Source organism: Colobus angolensis, unplaced genomic scaffold (genome assembly GCF_000951035.1).
Source record: "Colobus angolensis palliatus isolate OR3802 unplaced genomic scaffold, Cang.pa_1.0 Scaffold337, whole genome shotgun sequence".
Lineage (NCBI taxonomy): Eukaryota > Metazoa > Chordata > Mammalia > Primates > Cercopithecidae > Colobus > Colobus angolensis.
Genome location: NW_012116677.1, coordinates 1,263,861 through 1,286,179, shown reverse-complemented (window position 1 = coordinate 1,286,179; position 22,319 = coordinate 1,263,861). Strand labels below are relative to the sequence as shown.

Here is a 22,319-nt window from a genome sequence, read left to right as displayed (position 1 = left end):
TTGCAATTATAAACTGCCAATGAAAGTGCAAAGCAAGCTGCATAAAAACGAAGCGTGCATCCCAGCCTCCAAGGTTATATAGGATGCAATATGGCTGAAGCCCACCACAGTTGCAGACTGCATTCCGGGGTTTGATGCCCCTCAGTGCCAGCAGAGTTGAGCAGCCCAGCCAACCTCCTTGACCCAAACTGAAGTGTTATTCTGTGATACTTGAAGAAACCATCCCCAGGGAAGGAGAGGCAGAGGAATGGACACATGCCCTTGTCCTAAAGCCAATCTCGGCAGGCAGGAGAAATTCCCGGGAGCTCACACCTGAAGTACACTGTGGCTAAAACAAGCACAGCTTAAAAGTTAAACAATCATTTGTTTCAGGTTTATTTTAATCATTAGCTTTGGGACTTCCAACATGATTACTTTGTGGGTTAATTATTTTCTGTGCTGTGGCTTTCCAAACCTAATTGCTCAACTTCATTATTGTACATAGTGATCCATAGCCCATTCCTAAAATTACCTGTCCAAATATTTTCCCTTTTGAGTATCACTGAGAATTTTCTATTTTTCTCTCTGAGTTGGAACTTTGCATAAATAACTAGGTTGGAGATGCTTGTGTGATTTTGAAGATTAAACCAGGGTTATCATTGGGCAGGTGACAGAACTCAATTGGTAATACTATCAGGATTTGAAAGAAGACTTTTTCAGGACTTTGCCCACCTGAAACCTAATTAACTTCAAGCCAGTGGTTCTCATACTTTAATGTGCATAAAAATCACCTGGAATGCTGTTAAAACACAATTTCTCAAACCCCATTCCCAGAGATTCTGATTCAGTAGGTCAGGTTCCAGAACTTGCTTTGCTTACAAACTCACCAGTGATATCAATGTGGCCAGTCCAAGAATCACACTTTGAGAACCACTGCTTTTGGCCAATCTCCATGAGTGAAAGTTCTCAACCTCTGATTGCAAGTTTATTTTGACTGTTTACCATAATGTCAACTTCAATGCTCTTCTTGAAGGCATGACTTGTCATCCTAATATAATTAGCCCCTCTTTCAGCAGATCAGACCTACGATATGCCCCAGCCTCTGGAGGACACAGAGAGAATGGAAGCCATGGAGGAGAAAAGAGAAAAGTGTCAGAGGACCAGGATATACCCTCAGGACTAGCACTGTGCCTGCCATAGAATGGGGTCTGCTCAGTGTTTTTTGGGTGAATACATGAGTGAGTAAATATGATAAAATTTCAAGACTCCCATACTTCAGAAAGGAGATCTTAAGTCAAGAAGAGAGAAATGCTATGTTTTATTTATATTGAAATATAATCAGATATTTTCTGTTTGATTTTATAAAATTACATATGAATTTTTGTGGGGGAGGGGGAGTAAATAATACTTTCAATTCCTAGGAAGCTGGAGCCATAGGATGAGTCACTGTAGAAAGCAGGCAAAATCCCTTTATAATTAAAAACATAACTCTCTAACTTATCTAATTTTGCAAGTTTGGGATTTCTTCAAGTGGAAAACACTGCATTTTCATTTTAAGAATCACCAGCTTTGCTTTTTACTGAACAAAATGAAAGTATGGATTTGGGCCTGATGTTTAAAACCCGAAATTTTAAAATCAGAATCTGCTTCTTTTCATTTCTTCCTCCTGAATATTTGACCCTCAAATCTGGGTCATTTTAACAGGTAATCAGTCTTAATAACCACAAAACATTGAGCCGATATCACAGAACACTAACTTAGGATGGCTCTGCTGACTTTGACCAGAATGTGGTCACCTGTACTAAGTAAGCCAAACTCTAGAAACTGACTACTGGGGGCCCGTGGGAGGAGTGTAACACTGAAGTCCTGCGACTTGCTTAGTGAATTACCTCATCTAAGGTAAATTTGTAGTAAGCTAACTAACTGGCAGTGCTTTTCACCACCCTTTACAGCATAGCTTCAGTTCTGAGGTTTTTCTTGCCAGAACAGGACAAAGGGCACCAGGTGGGCAGCCTCCCAGGTGGGACCACACTGAGTCCTCTGTGCCCTTCCAGCTGGGAAGGCACAGGGGAGACAAGAGCAGAGCTGATTTATCTTCCCCTATCTTGCCCATTGCTTCAGCCCTCAGGTAGCAACTGGTGAAAAAGAAAATTCCTTTATAAATCTAAATACACAGTATTGTAGAATTTTTAAATAGACCTTTGAGAGCATGGTGCTTGACACTTCCTTCTGCCAGAGAAGGGTTGGAAGGCCCAGATAAGTGGATCCCAAGATCATGCATGCAGCTAGTCTGTGGCAGAGATGAAAAGTGAGTGTATACTTAGACTCAGACTCAGATGGAAGGGACCATGTGCTGCCCTAGCCTGTTTCGCCTCCAGGAAGAACAGCCTGTCCCACTGCTGGACTGTGAGATGTTCCCATCCCAGGGTTAACCACTCTGCCACAGGCTACCTAAAGGGGAAAATGAATGCAGAGCACTATCAACAACTTTCAGTTCAACAACTATTTATTGAGCACCAGCTATGTGCCTGGCACTACACTGTGCTCTGTCAGCCCTAGAGTGAGTCAGACACACATTTAATGACAAGGTAGTTACAACCAGGGAAGTCTACTTTTCATCACTTTACAATAGCTGTCTCCTTTGTAATGCTTTGCAAACTGGGGTATGCCCCAGTTTGTCTGGAGCCAAAGATGAAACTAATTCTTTCTTCTGGAAGTTTCCATTTTCCCTGATTATAAGTACTCTATTTTCTTGCTTTTATGACATAGATTTTTTCTTTCAGATTATAAGTTTTGGATATCTGAGATGGAGTCCTCTTAAACTCAAAATATGCATTAAATTGGTGATTGTTCTTTTTTATCTGATACAGGTTGAGCTTCATCTTAGAATGAAATTCTAAATTGAGGGGGCTAAAGGAGTTGAAAATGGTATCTGTAATACTAAATTTCAGACTGCTGCACAATATATCAGTTTTAGGTAATTTTTAAAAGATAAACAAGTACAAGACTTCAAAGAAGTCTCTCCCTGGTGAAGGGTCCCTTCCGGCTTCACCTTAGAGTCTCTGCACTTTTAGTTCATCTCATTCGGGTGTTTCAAGGGAACAGAAAAGCCCTGGTTTAGATGATGCAGGGTTTTCTGATGCCAAAGTGAGAATGATAAAATGTCTGAAGGAAGAACAGGATGCTATGCATTCCAGGCAGAATCTGGACTTGAAAACAATGAAGCACAAATGCTTTTAGATGAACTGATTCACTTTTATTTTGTAAACATCCTAGAATTCCATTTGCACTGAACTGTTTGAACCACTGCAGAGCTCTTGGTCCTTGTAATCCCCAAGGAAAGTCAATCTATCCCGTCCTGCTACACTGTGTTTCTCCACTTTGCCCCTTCTCTCAGTTCTTTGTGATCAGCATAAAGTTTGAACCCTGCCTCTTCTCACCGTCCTGCCTGGCCACCTGTCCAGCCCTGGGGTCAGCTGTACTGACCAGCAGACGGTGCCTCTCTTGCCAAGTGGAGCCGATGCTCTGTAACCATTGTTTGTGGGGCCACACTGCCGTCCCCATCGTTGCCCCTCCAGGACACTCGTCAACAGCTGTGAGAGGCTTCCCATCCTGGCCTATATAAAAGGAAGGCCTGAAAACGCTTCTCAGAGCATCAGTTCATAGGTTACCGCAACCGGCCGAACAACACGCGATTATTCAGTGGGCTCCAATTCATTTGCTTCAGCTCCTCCCCCACCGTTACCCTTGAGAGAAAACTAATTTGCAGAAAAATAGCCCCTGCCAGCCAACTTCTTCTCCTAAATGTATGCTGACCCCGAACTCTTGTCTCAGTGGGTCCTTATTCTCATAGTCAATGCACAAGAGTTCTGAAAAGCAGTCTTCTCCTTTAAAAACCTCCCCCACCCCCCAGCATCTCAGTCCGGGAGATGCTTTCTTTTTCTGCTATTCTTTGCTTCTCTTTTTAACATGTGTGCTGAAATTGGCACTTTCTCTGTTCAGTTCACTCCCCTTCTAGTATTAATGCAGCAATGGAGAAATGTGCGCAATTTTTCCAGTCTCTGCGCTCGGCGAGCCCATGGGTGATGGATGAAATGTAACATGCTCTACCTTACATATTACTATTTAAGGGAAGCGCCCGGGCCAGCTGGTGATGCATGGTGCGCTCCACAGCGCCCTGCGCAAGCAGGGAGCCCAGGCTGCCTGTATCGTTGTCTGAGTAAATAATGGGGCTAATAGCATTTGGCGCAAATGAGACTCCTATAGAAGGCATCGGACTTGTTTATCTAGTTATGATTTTTCTTTGTCAAGAAGCCTTCTCTCCCTGTCTTCACCAGAGCTTCCCCAGTGTGGCCTGCCTTGGTTATCTGGGGAGGAGGGAAGGTCTCGGGGAGTTCAAGATTTTGTAACTAATATTGAACGCCAGGGAGAATGGATGCCAAGGTCAGGTTAAGAATAAAGCAAATTGATTTGGAGGTCAGGGTCATGATGTGAAAGGCCTTCAATGCTGCCAAAATATTTTCATTATCGCTGTTTTTGTTACGGAAAACACGAGGCCCAATGTAAGAAGGCTAAGAGGTGGAGGGAGGAAGCCTCAGAGAGAACCAGGGGAATCAGAATCCTAGCTGTGATTTACTGGGCTTGTGTTTTCCTAGTTTCTTTGCCTGGCGTTTGCCTCACCCGTAAAAGTATGCGGATGTCTGGATGGACTAACACTGATAATGAAACCCTTTCCCACAGAACGTAGTGGGTCTGGGCTTGGACTGAGCTGAACTAACTCTCTCTCCCCGCTTCTCTTCTCTCTTTCTTTCTCTCTCTCTCCCTCTGTCTCTCTTTCCTCTCTCTTCTCCCTGTCTCCCTCTCTCTCTCCTAGCCTCTCTTTCTCCTCTCTCTTTCTCTCTCTCTACCTCTCTCTCCCCATCTCTCTCTCTCTCTATCTCTCTCTCTTCTCTCCATCTCTCTCTCCTCTCTCTCTTTCTCTCTACCTCTCTCTCCTCTCTTTTTATCTCTCTCCCTCCTCTTTTCTCCCTCTCTCCCTCCTTCTCTCTCTGTCCCTCCTCTTCTCTCTCTCCCTCCTTCTCTCTCTCATCTCTCCCTGTCCCTTGCTTCTCTCTCTCCTCGCTGCCTCTCTCTCCCTATCCCTCTCCTCTCTCTCCCTATCTTTCTCCTACCTTCTCTCTCCTCTCTCTCTTTCTCTCTCCTTTCTCCCTCTCTCTTCTTGTCTCCCTCTCTCTCCTCTTTCCCTCTGTCCCATCTTCTCTCTCCTCTCCCTCCCTGTCTCCCTCTCTCTGTCTCTCTTCCTCTCTCTCTCTCTCTACCTCTCTCCTCTCATCTCTCTCCACCCTCTCTCCCCCTCTCTTACCTCTCCCTCTCTCCCTTTCTCTCCCCTCTCTCTCTCTCTCTCTCTCTCTCTCTCTCTCTCTCTCTGCAAAGAAGCTGGAGACAAGTTCTTCCACTTCTATTTGCAGTAGTGAGCTATTTCATGCATCACTGTGAGTCTCCTTTTCACCCATTCCTACAACATATCTACAACACAGGGCTGTATATTTTAACAAAATCCTGTTATTATTGGAGCTCTGACCTGATTTTGTTTCTATATTCTGAAGCAGAAAAGACTCCAGTGGCATGAAATTAGCAACACATTCTGCTAGTGTGTTAATTGTGTGAGAGTTTTTGGCAGGAGAAATTCCTAACACAACACAGAATTTATTTTTTATTTAAATTTGGTAGCGGTTTCATACTGTGTTTAAGGACAGGCACCATGGCTTAAACCACTAGGGATTTACTGTACATTCAGGAAAATGAAAAAAAAAAAATCAGCCTAATTCAGTGGTGCAGAAGGAATTATGTAATTTTTTTACTTAGCAGGGAAGCTGCTAGGGTTGATTTCTAATTCATGATGAGAAATTGGCATTCCCAGGCAGTGGTTTGGGACATCCTTGGGCCCCAGTTCAGTATCTAAATGCAGTTGTATCAGGCAAGTAGCAGATTCCCTCTTTGATAAAAGCAAACACACATGAAAAGCAGAAAGTCAAAATCTCCCAGGCCAGAGGAGCTGTTTTTCTCTAGTGTATCATCCTTCTGAATCTCCCAAAGACCAAAGGTTATGATCTAGTTTGGATGTGCAGATAGAAAAACATTGATAACGAAGGTATCATGTTAAAATTTGACCCCCAATCTTGGAGGTAGGGCTTGGTGGGAGGTGTTTGGGTCGGGGGCAGATCTCTCAGGAATGGCTGAGGCCATCCCCTTGGTGATGAGTGAGTCCTTGCTCATTAGTTCACATGAGAGCTGGTTGCCTGATACCTTCTGCTCTCTCTCTCGCTCTCGGTCTTGCCATATAACACGCCTGCTCCTCCTTCACCTTCCACCATGAGTGGAAGCTTCCTGCAGCCTCACCAGGAGCAGATGCTGGCACCATGCTTCTTGTACAGCCTGCAGAATTATGAGCCAAATTAACCTCTTTTCTTTATAAATTACCATCCTCAGGTATTTATTTATAGTAACACAAAATAGACTAATACAGGTCACAGGGTATGGACATGGCTGTCCCCAGAAAGGGGAAGGATGGACAAACAAGCTAACAGGTGTATACCATAGAAGAGGATGGACTCCTCTCCTTGGGGGCAGGAGGCAGCTCTGAAAGAAGAAAAAGGTAAAATAATGTTTGCTGAACACTTACAGTCTACCAGTCATTGTATTGGCAGGCATATACCATTGCATTTCTTAATCTGACCATACACAAAATATGTGATTCTCTGCTCACCCTGAAATCAACAGCTCTCTGATCCTTTTCCCCCTCTCCTCCACGCACTTCCCTCCTTGCCCAGCCCTCACCTCTGAGCTCTTATCTGAGCGGCTCTGGGCTGCCCTAGACAGCTTCTAGCTGTTCCCCTGCCCTTCACTGTGTGGCTCAGCCCAGCAGTTTAAAGCAGAACAGACAAGGGCTCTTCTCCCCGGTAGCATCACTTCTGTAACAAGTCTTTCTCTAGAATAGTTAGCTATACCCTGAATTTGATTCCTGGTGTATGACAGAAGGACACAGACTAGGATTCAAATTCCAGCTCTCTCACTTTGTGTCGTTGGGGAGATTATTTACTCCCTGACTGGACCTGGGCTTCCACATCTGTGAAAGAAACAAGCACAATTTGGACCAGGTGACAGGTGCAGCGTTCTCACCCCTGGGGCTGGCCTTCACTAAGTTCCTTTGCTTCTCAACCCCACAATCATGGCAGTCACATCTATTGAACCCACATTAGGGGCCAGACACCACACTAAGCAAGGTATAAAAAGAGATGTCCTAGAGGTCCTATGGAGTGCACACAACACCTCATTTAACCCTCCCACAACCTGGAGTGGAGGGAATTTTTATCCTCTTTCTTCAAATAGGAAATCTGAGGCTTAGACAAGGGAAACCACTGTGAAGGGCATGGCTCGGATGTCACCCTGATTTGTCTGATTCCAAAGACTTCTTTTAACTTCAGTGCTTCTCAACACAGGCTATCTGGGGAGCTTTTAAAACACGGATACCAAGACCCATATCTTGGACTAACTGAATGGAGGTGGGGTTGAATATCTGTAGCTTTGAAAAGTTACAGGAGGACTCTAACCTGATGCTTAGAAGGTGATGGAGCCTCTGTCTTGATTATGTTCCACTGCCAACAACATCCACCCATGTCCACAAACTAGGGCTTCTTAACTAACACAGAAGTTTCAAAGGCCAGTTTTTACCAGTGTTGAAGGATCTGCTGTGGGCTGGGCACTTTATGTGATCTCTGATCCTTACAGCAACTATGCAGGAATGAGATGTAGTCAATTATTTTTGGTTCAAATAACTTATAAAAATAACTGGTACACACAAACCCTCAATCAATAGTATTATTAATATCAGCACTGTCATCATCATCATCTCTTGGATCCTCACAGCAGCCTCAGACATGTCAACCTGTCTCCTTAACATCCCTGGAATGTGTTCATTTCTCACTGTCTCTGCTGCCACCCATTTCACCTGAATGCCCATCATTTCCCACCTGGACAGCTGCCATACGCTTTTAACAACTTGCTGAAACCAACCTCATCCTCTCCCAATCTATTTTGTACAAAGCATCCAGGATGATCTATTTGAAACACAAATATTTAACCTTCTCTGGTTAGGAAATGGTGATGTCTGTCAGGGTCACTGCACAGGACCCTGGTAGGTTGGTAGGTTGAACCCTTCATAAAAGCACCAAGTACAGAAGTAGGTGGTGCTGAATCCTCTCCCTACACTGCTTGTCCTGCCCGGAGCTTGGGAAGGGGCATCAGCCCTGAGGAGAGGGTGTCTATTTGTGCTTCATGGGTACAGAGTGTGTGTGTATGGTTTGGTTTGGGTTAAGAGGTGTGTGTTTTCTAACTCACACAAAGATTTGGAAAAGAGCAGCAACAGCCATGAAATTGGACCAACCGCACTGATAAATGTTCTAGATAAATGTGAAAAGTTAAATAAAAAGGAGGCTCCCTCCAGGAGCTGAAATTTGAACCCAGGCGGTCAGTCTCACCAGCTCCTCTCCTAACCCCTGTTGTTTTCCTGGAAGGCAGAGAAATTATGCCCTCAGGGAGATTCCACAGATAGAAAATTCTTTGGGCAGGTCAACTAGGAGAAGCTCCATAGAGGAGAGAGGGGCAGTCCCTCCCTTCAGGATCAAAGGTGGGCCGACAAAAGCCAACCAGCCTATTCCCCTTGCCCATCTTATTTAGTTAAGTCCTCAATTCCTTTGACCTTCAAAACAAAGTGTAGTAAAACTTTTGATGAAAAAAACCTTTCTTAGGAGAGAAGAATTTAGATGACAAGGGAAATAGTTATGCTTGGCATCTGATCTCTGTTTCAAGTAAATTCATTCTCTGCTACCTACTTGATAGGTAAGGTAGTGATAAGGAAAATTAGATTTTAATACAGTATCTATCATTATTCTTCCCTATCACATCATTGCTTTTGCTGGCACCAGATTGAAAACTTGGCACAGCATTGTAGAACTGGAAAGTCTCATAGAAATAATCTAGTCCACATGTTGGCATCCCAAAGCCCCTGTAGGATGGGGGTCTTCATGTGACCTTTCAATATTTGTGAGTTTCTATGTGTGTTAAGTTGGCACAGACTCACTAAAGTCTTTGCCTTTGACTAGAACTTTAGTAACTTAACAATGTTCATACTTTGGCCATCTCATGCTAAGTTCTTGCTAGCAGCTATGTCTTTCATTAATAAAAGTGAAAATGAAATCACTGTGACCAAAAATCACACTCACAACTCATGGAAGATTCTTGATCCCCAGACTAAGGTTTATTTCCACTGTACATTCCTGTCATTTTCTTGACATTTAGGTCAATGAAGAATTTTTGTTTGATAATTAGTTTCAAATCACTCAGCTTAAATTCCAATGTAATAAATTCTTTTTTCAAATTTTATTTTAAAGATGACTATAGCTGCTATACATTTCAAACTGGATTATTCACTATCAATAGAAATAAATACAAAACAAAGCATTGTGATTGAATTCCAGCTAACCACAGTTTTGTGGACCAGGGCTCTTAAATTGAGGTCTGTTCCTTCTTTGTTAAGGAAAGAGGGTGGAGGAGATGAGGAAATGTTGAGAGGTGTTAAAGGAAAATTGGCACCAAACTGAGGCTCTCTCTAGACTTGTTCAGAATATGGAAAGGCAATAAAAAGGGGAATACATTTCTCATAAAAATTATCTCATAGTTCCTGCTGCCTTCAACCCATGGGAGAAATAACCATATTACAGAAGTCAGAAATAGAGCCTCTGCCCCAACCACTACCTGACTCTTTCTGGTTTGGCTAAAAACTCCCTCCTCTCTCTTCTTGCATGGACCACCTCTACTTCTCCTTCTTCTCCATGACTTTTGGATCATTTTATCCCCTTTGCTCCCCACTTCCAGAGCCCTGTCTCTACTCTACTGGGTCTCAAGCCCTGGGGTTCACAGCTTGTTGGTGAGAAGGCTTAGCATCTTGGAGATAGAAGAGAGAGTCGGGGGGACAAGGAGGAGGAGGAGGAAAAAGGAGGAGGGGGTAGTGTATATAGCTCATTGTTCTCAAGCAAGTCTGAATATTCCCAGTCAATGATCCACACTTGTTTCACCCTTGAATTCTTTTTTGTTGTTGTTTTAATTTTTCTTTTCTTTTTTTTTTTTTTTGAGACAGGATCTCATTCTGCCATCCAGGCTAGAGTGCAGCGGTACAGTCATGAATCACTGTAACCTCAAATCCTGGGCTCAAGCGATCCTTTCACCTGTGCCTCCTAAAGTGCTGGAATTACAGGGGTGAGCCACTGCGCCTGGTCAAGCCCTTTAACTCTCCTTCCCATTTCCATTGTGCCGTGGGAGTGTAAGGGAGCCTGAAAGCTAATTTTTACCCCTGATAGAGCCTTCAGCCCTTTGCCTCCTTTCTCCTCCTGCCCCTTCCTCTTGTGTCTCCATAACATACATGATGCTTCAGTCTTATAGTTTGTAGCTTTTATTCTGTCCTGCCTTCCTTCACATTCATAAATCACAACACATTTTCTTACTTAATGATGTGGGCTAGATGATTACCCTGCATTTTCTATCCTGTTTACCATCCTACCTGGCTGAATTTTTGAAATTTAATAATTTGAAGTCACACAGAATGCAGATATAGATATCAGGCTTCCTCGTTACTTGAATCTCCTCAATTAGTTCCTCCCATGTCCAGTGTTCTCTGTGTTTGTTTATACTGTAAAGCCCTGATTATCTGAAACTCCTTTATCCAGAAACTCTGTTATCTGAAATAAGGTTGTATTACTGGATGTGTTTTATTTACTTTGAAAACTGTCTGGTTCACTTGAACCCTTGCTTATCCAATTTAATTCAATGCTTACCTGGATTCTTCAGATCAGCAGGGCCTTGGGGATCCCTACTCCATTTTCTTATTGTTTAACCTCTGCTGCAGAACAACTTCAATTTCAGTCTTACTTTCCATGGTAGAAATGCATGCCACGTTATCTGCATCCTACAGTTGCTCCTCTATCTTTATTCCGGCCTCCTTTCTAAAACCCATGTTAAAAAAAAAAAAAAAAGAAAAGAAAAATTGAACTTTTTAAACCTCCTGTCGTATCATGAGGCAGCATAGTCAAAGGGAAAGGATGTTGTCATGCATTCAGGGACCTGACCTCTGTTCTTGGCTTGGTTCTGTAGTTGACTGTGTGACTTAAAACAAGTCCTCTAAACCACCATGCATTTCTGTTTCCCAATCAACCAAATGGGGATAACAGTGTCTAGGCTTCCTTGTTACCTGAGATTACCTGATGTAGGAAGTATAGTTGTAGAAAAGTTTTGAGGGGAATAGTTTTTTTATAATTAATCTAGACAGAGAGAGTCATTCATAATTAAGTAATAATTAATCTAGAGAAGCCTTATTAATTCTTTTCATAATATCTCACATTTGGCAAAGAATAAGATTGAGAAATGTTAAAGAAAAATCGGCACCAAGCTGAGGCGACTGAGACTTTTTCTAGATAATACAGAAACGCTGATTCATAGCAAATGAGTATCCGTACTCTGCTTGCATGCTTCTCATAATGGAAAGATCACTATGTCTTTTCAAAGTTTTCATTACTAAACTATCAGATATTTCTTTCTCGCATAAGGCAAAAAATATCCCTTTGTGAAAACTTCATCTGCTTGTCCTACAGCAATTCAATTTACCAACGATTTGCAAAGGCCTGTGTCAGTTATCTGGAGTTACTAAGATAAATTCAGCTTGGGTTCTGCACTCAAAATCTTTGCACATGGCAGGATACCTAAGACATGTTCTACAAATGAAAGGTCAGCTATAGCATTGGATTTCTTAAAGATAGAGATATTTCCGCTGCTGGCTAACATGGCATAATCGGGACCAGACTTGCCTTCCTTCCTGGAACAACCAAAACACTTTTCAAGACACTGGATATCAGACAACAAAAAAAAAAACAGTGATTCTCAACTGATAGGAAACAAACAATTGCCCTTACAAAATAAGCCTTCCAAAAACTTACTGCCTTGGGAGAACTTTCCAGTCCTCATGCAGGGAATCCAGACATAGGAGTCCAGTGAATTCACTGAGAAAAGATGGAAATGAGATTCCTGGAGACTTAGACAGCTAGAGTTTTTGGGATAGAGTACTGAAGAGGAGAGAAAGAACACCAGTGATCTACCAAGGCTCCCTCTTGAATATTCTGCAGAGTACTGATCAACAAACGCATATGAGGAAAGTTTCCAGCGAGGAAAGTCTTACCTCCACAAATTAGAAGGAACAGGAACATGCCTGTTTCTACCAGCCAGACTGAGAAGCCTCATAATTTGTGGGGCATTGGGTATACTAGTCAGAAGGCTGTTTTCTCAGTAATGAAAAATAATTCACAGTAGACTGAAAACAGCTCTGGGTTTCACCTAACAGATCTTAAAAACAAGACCAAAAAGTAGTAAACTGTTTATAGGCAAATTAACTGCATCCCTGAACAAAGGTCAAGAATATTTATAGGAATACAACAATAGCCAGTACCTGACAAAATTCACACAGTATGGTACTCAGTAAAAAAATTACCAGGTATGCAAGAAGGTAGACAAATATGACCAATAATGAGGAGAAATAGCAACCAATCAAAACCAACCCAGAGCTGACACAGATGTTAGAATCAACAGACAAGGACATTTGGGCAATTCTTATAACTATATTACATGTGGTCAATGAGTGAAGAACAGACATAGAAGATATTTTAATTGAACTTAGAAGATATTTACATGGAACATCTAGATATGAAAACTACAATTTCTAAGATAAAATTTTCACTGATGAAATCAGTGGTAGATTAGACATTGCAGAAAAAATTTTAAGAAACTTTAAGACATAGCAGTAGACACTATTCTCAAACCACAGAGAGAAAAAAGAATAAAAACAAAAAGAACAGAGGCTCACTGGCTGATGGAACAAATTCAAGTGGATCAATACTAGTGTAATTTGTGTCTAGAAGGAGAGTAGGTGGGGCAATGGAAATAGAACAAGAGCCCAAGCACAGGTACCATAAAGAAAAGGTAATCAGCTGTGCGGTGGCTCACGCCTGTAATCCCAGCACTTTGGGAGGCCAAGGCAGGTGGATCACCTAAGGTCAGGAGTTTGAGACCAAACTGACCAACATGGAGAAACCCCATCTCTACTAAAAATACAAAATTAGCTGGGCGTGGTGGCACATGCCTGTAATCCCAGCTACTTGGGAGGCTAAGACAGAAGAATCACTTGAAGCCAGGAGGTGGAGGTTGCAATAAGCCAAGATTGTGCCATTGCACTCCAACCTGGGCAATGAGCAACAAGAGCAAAACTCTGTCTCAAAAAAAAAAAAAGGAAAGAAAGAAAGGTAATCAAGGAACAACATAAACAAATTGTTCAAAACCAAAACCAGGGTAAAGAGAAAATCTAAAAAGCAGTCATAGAAAAAAGGCACATTATGTACAGAGGAGAAAAAGAAAAAAAAAAAGAGAAGTTCCTCATCAGAAACAATGTGAGAGCATTGCTTAAAGGTGGAGCAACACCTTTAAATATGAAAAAACTGTTAATGTTGAAGTCTACACCAGTGAATAGGCCTTTCAGAAATGAAGGCAAAATAAAGAATTTTCAGATATACAAAAGAAGAAAGGATTTGTCACCAGTAGATCTATGCTGCAAAATATGTTAAAGGAAGTCCTTTAGTCAGAAAAAAGATTACACAAATTGGAAATCTGAACTAAATAAAGAAATGAAGAGCATGGAAATGGTCATAGCATAGGCAAATACATAATCTTTATTATTATCTCCAAAAAGTAATTGACTATTTAAACAAAAATGATAAAGCTTATAATATATGTAAAGAAAAATCTATGACAAAAATAGCACAAAACCTGGAAGGATTATGGATCTGCTGCCATTTTGTTGTTGTTGTTGTTCTTCTTCTTCTTCTTCTTCTTATGTACATAATGTGAGGATAATGGATGTGGTTTTTTATAAGGTTTTTAAGCTATGTGTAAAGTGCAGTATAGCAAAACAAAGAGCTTTAGCTAAGAATACAATGAAAGAGATAAAATGAAATCATAAAAAATATGCAAACTAAAAGAAAGCAGAGGAAATAGAGAACAAATAATAGATGGAGAAAATGGAAAACAAATAGCAAGAAGATAGATTTAAATCTAACCATATCAATAAATCACATTAAATGATCTAATACCAAAATGAATAGACAGATATTGGCAGAGCAAATAAATAAATATGCTGCTATAAGAAACCCACTTTGGAGGACAACTGACATCTAAATAGCATTTAGTTTTTCAGCCCATAAACACAGTATATCTCTCCATTTATTTAGCTCTTTAAATTTTATCTCAGCAATATTTTGTAATCTTGTCAGATTTGTTCCTAAGTATTTCACATTTCTGAAGTCATTGTAAATAGTATTATATTTTAAATTTTAATCTCCAACACTTTGTTTTGGTACATAGAAATACAATTGAGTATTTAGACTGATCTTCTATCTGCAACATTGCCAAGCTCATTTATTAGTTCTAATCACTGTATTATATATTCCATAGGATTTTCTACATAGATAATTTGCAAATAAAGACTATTTACTTTTTCCTTTCAACTTTAGATACTTTTATTTATTTTTCTTGCCTTATTGCACTAGCTAGAACTCTATTACAATGTTGAATAGAAATGGTTTCCTTGTCTTGTTCCTGATCTTAAAAGAAAAACATTCAGTGTTGTATTATTAAATATCTTGTTAGGTAAATTTTATCCTCTGAAATGATACAAAATGAGTCTACCTGCTCTATCAATGAGAGCATAATTTTCTACCTATGTGTCATGCACTGGTGATGCAGCAGTGAACCAAACATACAGAAATCCCTGCCTCTCATGGAGTTTACTTACATTCTAGAGGGACAGATAAACAGTAAACAAGATACACTAGTAAAATCTAGGGTGTATTGATGGTGAGAAGAGCCAATGGAAGGGAGAGATGAAGTATCATTGGGTTGTATAAAATGTTAGAGATTGTGACCTGGAAGGGCTAATGAGCACATCACTGAGTTGTTTCTTTGTCCTGGCCATTCATTTTCTCCCTCTTTCCATATGACTACTGCTTCAGGCTCTCATTATTTCTCATGTGTACTATTGCAACAGCTTGCTACCTGGTCTCCTTGTCCTGAGGCTTATCAAATCTCCATACTTCTACCAAAGTGCTCCTTTAGTGAATTCCCATTTCTTACAGGATAAAATTTAAATTTTCTTGGAGCCCATAAAGTTCCTTTCATGAGCTTGCCTTTATCTTCCTAGCCTTGTCATTCTCCCCTTTCCCCTTTGCCTCCTATACCCCAGCCTTATAAAACCATTTGCTATTTACTAAATATGCTCCACTCTCTCATTCCTCTGAGCTTTTGCCTAGACTGTTCCCTATTTCTATATTGCCTTTATTCATTATATGCACATAATAAATCATTTAAATGCCACTAATAAGCATTACCTCTAAAGAAAATGTCCTGGACCATTTTAGGAAGAGCCGGGTACTCCCTCTTCTACTTCCTGGGCAATCCGTGTGTATACAAATTAGAATGTTGAATTTCTTTATTGAATGGTAATTGTCTATTTACTTGCATGTCAGTCCTACTGGACTGTGAGTACCTTGAAACAGAAACTGGCTCTACATCTTTGTTTCCCTAGCATTGTTCTGGCACATATGGATGATCAATAAATTTTTGTTGGAAGAATAGCTGTATATGTAGAAGAAATGAAATATCCCTGATCTAAGACTTCATTTGAAGACGTTTCAGTGTCCTGGATATCTGGCTTGTCATGGCTCCCTGAATAACTGCTGAATGCACTGACGTACTTACTCAGTGTTGTCAGATCAGTGCAGTGTCTAGTTGTGACGATGACTTTCCTTCACCTGGCCATTGTTTAAAATGAATTTAGTATGAACTTGATTAAATCCTTTGGAAAAAATGCCACACTTTGAGCGTATACTAAGTTTGTGGTCAACTAACACCTTCAAGTCTTTTTCACTGATGTAAAGCCAAGTCTCCCAGCTAATCCATGCTGACCAGTCTTTCCCTACATGCTAGATAAAACTCTCGTCCCTGCTCAACTCATCTCATTTTGGTCCTAAGGCATCACTCTTAGAAACATTTTAAAAATACTTTTGTTCTTTTATTACATTAGACTTGTTGCCATTTCAAAGTGTAGTCACTAACATATTGGGAGAAGAGTAAACAGTGAAACATAAGACTGCTGCAGAGGATATTTAAAGATTGTAACTCAGGAAGTCTCAGGGTGTACCTAAGCTTCCGCCCTATGGCAGACGTTTTAGCTTAGACCTAATCTGAAGGTACTCTTCTCAACAAAAGCAACTGATTTTCAAATCTTGTTTTAATTATTGGAGTATCGACATAGAACAATGTAGGATACAGATGCAGCTGATCAGACCGTAGAACACTGAAATTACTGCAAGAAAGAACAAATATGCTGCCAGATACCAACACAGAGAAGCCATTCCCAAAATTTTAAGCAACTGATGATACATTTTAGCCTAGGAGTAACCTCATTTAAAGAAGATTTTAAAGGTAATAAAGTGAACTTTAATAATAAGCAAAAAATGGAAAATACACAGATAGGATGAAGATACAAGAACTATTTATTCAGGATGTTCCAGTTCATGGGTACTGTTGGTGTTTACAGGGAAGAAAGACACAATGCTAGAACATCATTCAAATTACAACACCTGTCACACCCAGACTCCCCAGTTCACAGAGAACTGGAAAGTGATCTTGTCATCTCCTCTTCCTCCTCATGGTTTCTCCTTCTTAAAAGTTTTCATTGCTTCCCAGCCTCTGGCCCATAACTTTCTCCCAGAGCTCCTAACGAGGCCATCTCCTAGGACGCAGGCCAAACTTCTGAGGGTCAGGCGCAATCTCTGGTCTAAGCCTAGACAGTTGGTACAAAACATGGCAACCTCTAAATCCTATACAAAGAAACACTTTGGCTGCTTACTTAAAAGGGAATTCTTAAAATGCTATACTCTGTGCTGGGAACTAATTGATTATGAACCGGGAGCTTCAAATACATATTATCCCAGGTATCTATTGGTGTGTAACAAACCACCCCAAAATATGGGGATATAAAACAACAATTATTGTATTATGCTTATGACTCTGGAAGTCTGAAATTTAGTCAGGGCACAAGTAGGGACTGTTTTTCTCTGTCCCACAAAGTCTGTAGCCTCAGCTGGGGTGGTTCAGATAGCTGAAGATGGGTATTCACCACACAAAACAAAAGGCCACTGTCTGGGTCTTCTGTTCTTCTCCACGTGGTTTCTTCTAGAGCAAGTCCTTCACTCATGTACCTGATATCTGAGCTGGGGTAACTTGAACAGTTTGGGTCTGGCTGTCCTCACTGTGTCTCCACATGGCCTCTTCAAGTGCTTACTTTGGGATTCTTTACCAAGGTCCTGGAAACCAAGGCAGAGAACTTCAATGCTTCTTAAGACCTAGCTGCAAAGACAGGCAGTATCATTTCAATGTAGGAGGAGATTACTTTCTCCTAGGCTAAACTGTGTTATCAGTTACTTAAAATTTTGGGAATGACTTCTCTGTGTGGGTCTGTGGCAGCATATTTGTTCTTGGGTGTGAATACCAGGAGGTAAAGCTTTCTGGGTAGCCATTATTGGAGAACAGCTGCTTTCTTTGGAAAATGGCTACCACACATAAATTCTCTCATTAAGCCCTCACAACAATCCTATCAGTTCAGTACTGTCTTCTCCTATTTTATTTAAAAGAACGAAGATTCTGAAAGGTTAAGCAACTTGCTTAAATTCACACAGTCAATAAGGGTCGGAGATTAGGACCTGCAGTTATCTGTTTCCAAATCTGTGCTCTCTCTACACATTCACGCTATTATCAGTTAGTATCAAGAACCACACAAGAAAGTGACATTTCAGTTTTCCATCTTCCAGTCCAGGAAGGACTCTTCAATTTCAGATGTGATGAAGACAATAAACAGATCTCTTGAATCTGATCACAGTCACATGATAGAATGAAAGCCGTATACACTACTATTAATTCACTTTGATTACATACTAAAGTACTATTAATAGTAGTAATGGTAATAATAACAGATAATGTTAATTGAGTGCTAACTGTGCTTCAGACCTGGGCTGAGCACTTTATATTTATTTACTGTCTAAATTTTTAACAAGCACCTTATACGATAAGCACTAGTATTATCCATATCACAGAGAAGTAGCTTGTAGAAGTTAAATGGCTTACCCAAGGTCACACAACTAATAAGTGACAAAGTTGGGATTTGCACTCAGGGAAGTCTTGACTCTAAAACAGTTATTTTAAGATCAGTTTTATTAAGATATAATTTGCATATAATAAAATGCATCCATTATAAGTATACAGTTTGATGAGCTTCAACTTCAGAAAAAATAAATAAATAAATAAATAAATACCTTGGTCTTGGCATGTAAAGCCTTGTCTTGGGCTTCATTTTCTTGAGAAATGCAGGCTAAGACAGTTGGTATCAGATGGCTAGTGGGCATTAGAAGTGGCTCTAGAAATCAGATGATCAGGGTCAAATGCTCAAGATGGACCATTCATCATTATGACAGGAAGAAGGAGCCCATTTCTGGTCATAAGTGGGGTGGCACAAAGAAGTCTTGCACTAGAGAGTACTGGAAGGAAGAGCAGGTGGAAAGTGGCACCTATACCAATTAAGCAGTGTGGCACAGTGATAGTTATAGGAATCGGGACTTGGTTGGCTTTTGTTAATGGCTTTATAAGCTATTCCGGTTATCTACTGCTCTGTAACAAACTACCCCAAAACTTAGGGCTCAAAACATTGTGTTATTTTTTCTTATGATATGGTAAGCTAACTCAGTTGAGTTGGTTGGTTCTCACTCAGGGTATCTGATGTGGTTCTAGACACATGGTAGCTGGGTCTGGAGACCACATAAGGCTTCTCTGGGCTTGAAGTTCAAGATGGCTCACTCACATAGCCAGTATTGATGCTGGCTGTCAGCTGCAAACTCATCTGGGTTTCTCACAGCATAGAGGGCTCAGGGTAGTCACACTTTGAACATGGTGGCTGGTTTCCCCCAAGCAGACATTCTAAGAGGCAGGAAGTAGAAGAACTAGGGCAGCTATACTCAGAATTGGCACTATATCATTTCTACTTTGTTCTTTTCATCAAAGCAGTCACAGTGCTCAGCGTATTTAGGGGAGTGGAAGAGCAAGATTCTATCTCATAATGGGAGAGTGATAAGTACGTGTCCCATGTGGAATGAAAGACGTTGTTGCACTCATCTTTGGAAAATATGATTTGTCACAAACAAGCTTATGTCTACTAACCACCAGATAATCACACCTGATTGGCAATGTCCTAACATATCCTTCAATTCTACAGTTGCAGGATGGACTCTGCTGAAAATCAAGGCTAGAATTCACTTTTAAGGCATGCAGGATTACAAAGACAATTGAACGCATGGCCTCAACAGATGTTCTTTGCAAAGTCAAAACTCCTAATATGAAAGGAATAGGATCCTGAGACCTGGGATAAGAACATTTGGGTAAACAAGCCTGCAAATAGTAAATTTCCAGCTTTATGAACACTCTAGACTCAAAGGAAAAAAACATCTCCCTGTTTCTAAACAGCCTGCCTTTATGTAGCAATGCAGCAAAGGCCTCAGCTGAGGCAAGTGCTTTGCAGGACAATGCTCATCCTCAAATTCTGACTTTGCCCTCTTCTCATAACCAGTAGCTGGAGTCATGTCTCAGCGCAGCCTGATCCAGGAAATACAATGCCTGTTCCTTCTATACCTTGCACGACCTAGCAAACAGGCACTGGCAGAATCCAGGAAAACACATGTGGGAATACATCTTGGGAGAGTTGGATGAGGAAATCCTGAAAATAAAGATGGATAGGAAGAATTAATTGGTATGCAAGTCTTCTTCCATGACTCAGAATTTAACATCCTGGCAAAAACATCTGGACCCAGTCCTAACACATTGGTAGGGTGACTCTTTGAAGCTTGAGCACAATAGGCTACAGTGAATAAGGTAGAGTTGCTAGAATAAATTTGGTGGAGTATCAAGGAAGGATCAGAAGGAGGTAGAAATGTTAAAATGGATTTATTAGTGAGATCAGAGAATTCTTCATCTGTCTGTATTCCTCAGAAAGTCTCAGAGGGTGTTCTTTTGACTAAAGCAATAAGAAATACACTGCTGAAGAAAGTACTGGCTTCTTTTGAGAAGTGCCAATGGTGTCTGTCCCTCATAAACTGGGGTTGATAGTATGAGATGCTGCTACAACACTGGACTTCTTAGCATCATTCAGGATAACAGGATTCTGGAATGTCAGGGGCCAGGCAGCAATTCTTAAGTGACAGTAGCAAAGTATAGGTATATGTGATTACTATAATGGACAAGAAGATTGGAAGATGCCTCAGCTCTCAGGCACCTGTGGCAGTGGCTAAAAGACCAAGGTATTCTCACTGGTGAGACAGATGAATGGCCAACCAGAGTGGTATTTGACTTGTAGAATTAGAAAAAAATTAAAAGGAGAGCTGCCACAAGCACACTTCAAAGTGGATCCAATGGACCCATGAACTCAACCTGTGGTTATTTCCCCAATGTCCAAGAGCATAATTTGGATGGATAAACAAAGTAGCAGCAGAATCCTCCCACAGGTTCCCTAGCCTATTGAGTAAAAGCCATTAGGGTAGGAAGGAACAAGTGGAAGTCTCTGAAACTATCCAGCACAACCCCACCAGCCAGGAGACTGTACCCAAGTCAGCACTATTTCAAAAGAAAATTAGTGCCACCAGCAAAGAGAATTGGTACCACCATTTCCACTGGATGATGTTCTCCAACATCTCTATATATAATTCACCTGAATGGTGCTTGGAAAAATAAACTGACAGATCATGGTGGATGACAGTGGACTACCCTAAACTTAATCAAATGATAGCTCCAATCTCAGCTGCTGAGCCAGATGGGATATCTTTACTAAACAGACCAACAGAGCCTCTGGCACTCAGTATGTTGCTATTGATCTGGTGAATATGTTCTTTTCAATCCTCATCAATAAATGGGATCTAAAGCAGGTCTCCTCTAAGTGAGAAGGACATCAGTACACATTGATAGTCTTGCCTAAGGCTATGTGAAGCCTCTTGTGCAATGTCACAAAATAGTCTGCAGAGATCTTAATTGTCTTAATATTCCAGAGGCATATGGACTATACGGGCACGCTATCTTGATGGCATTATGCAGATTTAACCTGCTAAACAGAAGTACCAACTTGAGTGTCGGGGGTGAGAATGAAACCCCACAAAGATTCCCCAACCTGCCCATCAGTGACATTTTTAGGAATCCAATAATTTGAGGCACGCTGGCACAGAGTCTTTGAGGTAAAGCACAAGATGTTAGATCTTGTACCTTATTCTGGCTTTCTATTGCTACATAACGAACCACCCCAAAACTTACTGATGTAAAACACCACAATACGGCTAAACCGATGGATTCTGTGGGTCAGGAATTTGGACAGAGAACAGCAGGAATGTCTTGTCTCTACTTTTAGATTTCTGCCAGCTTTGCTAAACTGGGCATCCATAATAGAATTCAGCTGTAATCCCTTAAAGCATCCATTTATGTGAAATGAACTAATTTCTCTCCTAGGTATTTAGAATGATATAGTGATGTGCCATACTTGGTAGAACTGAGAAAACAGTCATTCAGACCATTTTCTGTCTTCTGTAGCTCAGATAAAAATAACTCTAGTTGAGAAAGGCTGGCTATAACCCAAGTTGGGAAAACTCAGGGCTGAGGGGTGACACAAACTGGGCTGAAATCTTCTGGAGTCATCTTCATTTACATTTCTAATGCCTAAGCTGTGTCACTTAAAGGCTGGGCTCATTGAGGACCATTGAATGGAACTCCAACGTATTCCCTCTCCATGTGGCTTAGACTCTTCACAACACAGCAGTTTGCAAGTAGTTGGAAGAGGAAGGATCCTACTGAACAAGAAAGAAGTGACCTGGTCTTTTATGATCTAGCCTCAGGTGTCATATAGTACAGTACTGCACTATATGTATTTTGTGTGTGTGTGTATAATATACATATATATTTTATATATACACACACAAAAGTATATACTATAGTATACTAAAGTTATATAGCATAGTAGCTTTCACCATACTCTATCAGTTGAGCCAGTAAGAAGCCTAGCCAGATTCCAGGGAATATGACATAGACCCCATCTCTTGGCAGAAAGA

General features: G+C 40.9%; 1 protein-coding gene and 1 long non-coding RNA gene across 2 annotated transcripts in view; one reads left to right on the top strand and one right to left on the bottom strand.

Annotated features, from left to right (window-relative positions):
• Positions 1-887: 887 nt before the first annotated feature.
• Positions 888-3,802, top strand: LOC105519033. Its single transcript, XR_001002912.1, has 2 exons — positions 888-1,205; positions 2,850-3,802. It is a non-coding gene; the product is annotated as an uncharacterized LOC105519033 (long non-coding RNA).
• Positions 3,803-6,530: 2,728 nt separating this feature from the next.
• Positions 6,531-22,319, bottom strand: part of LOC105519044 (chromosome unknown open reading frame, human C5orf64) — a 55,406-nt gene continuing 39,617 nt past the window's right edge. The window contains exon 5 of the mRNA XM_011952213.1: positions 6,531-6,618. The gene's annotated coding sequence lies outside the window, so the exon portion shown is untranslated. The remainder of the gene's footprint in view (positions 6,619-22,319) is intronic.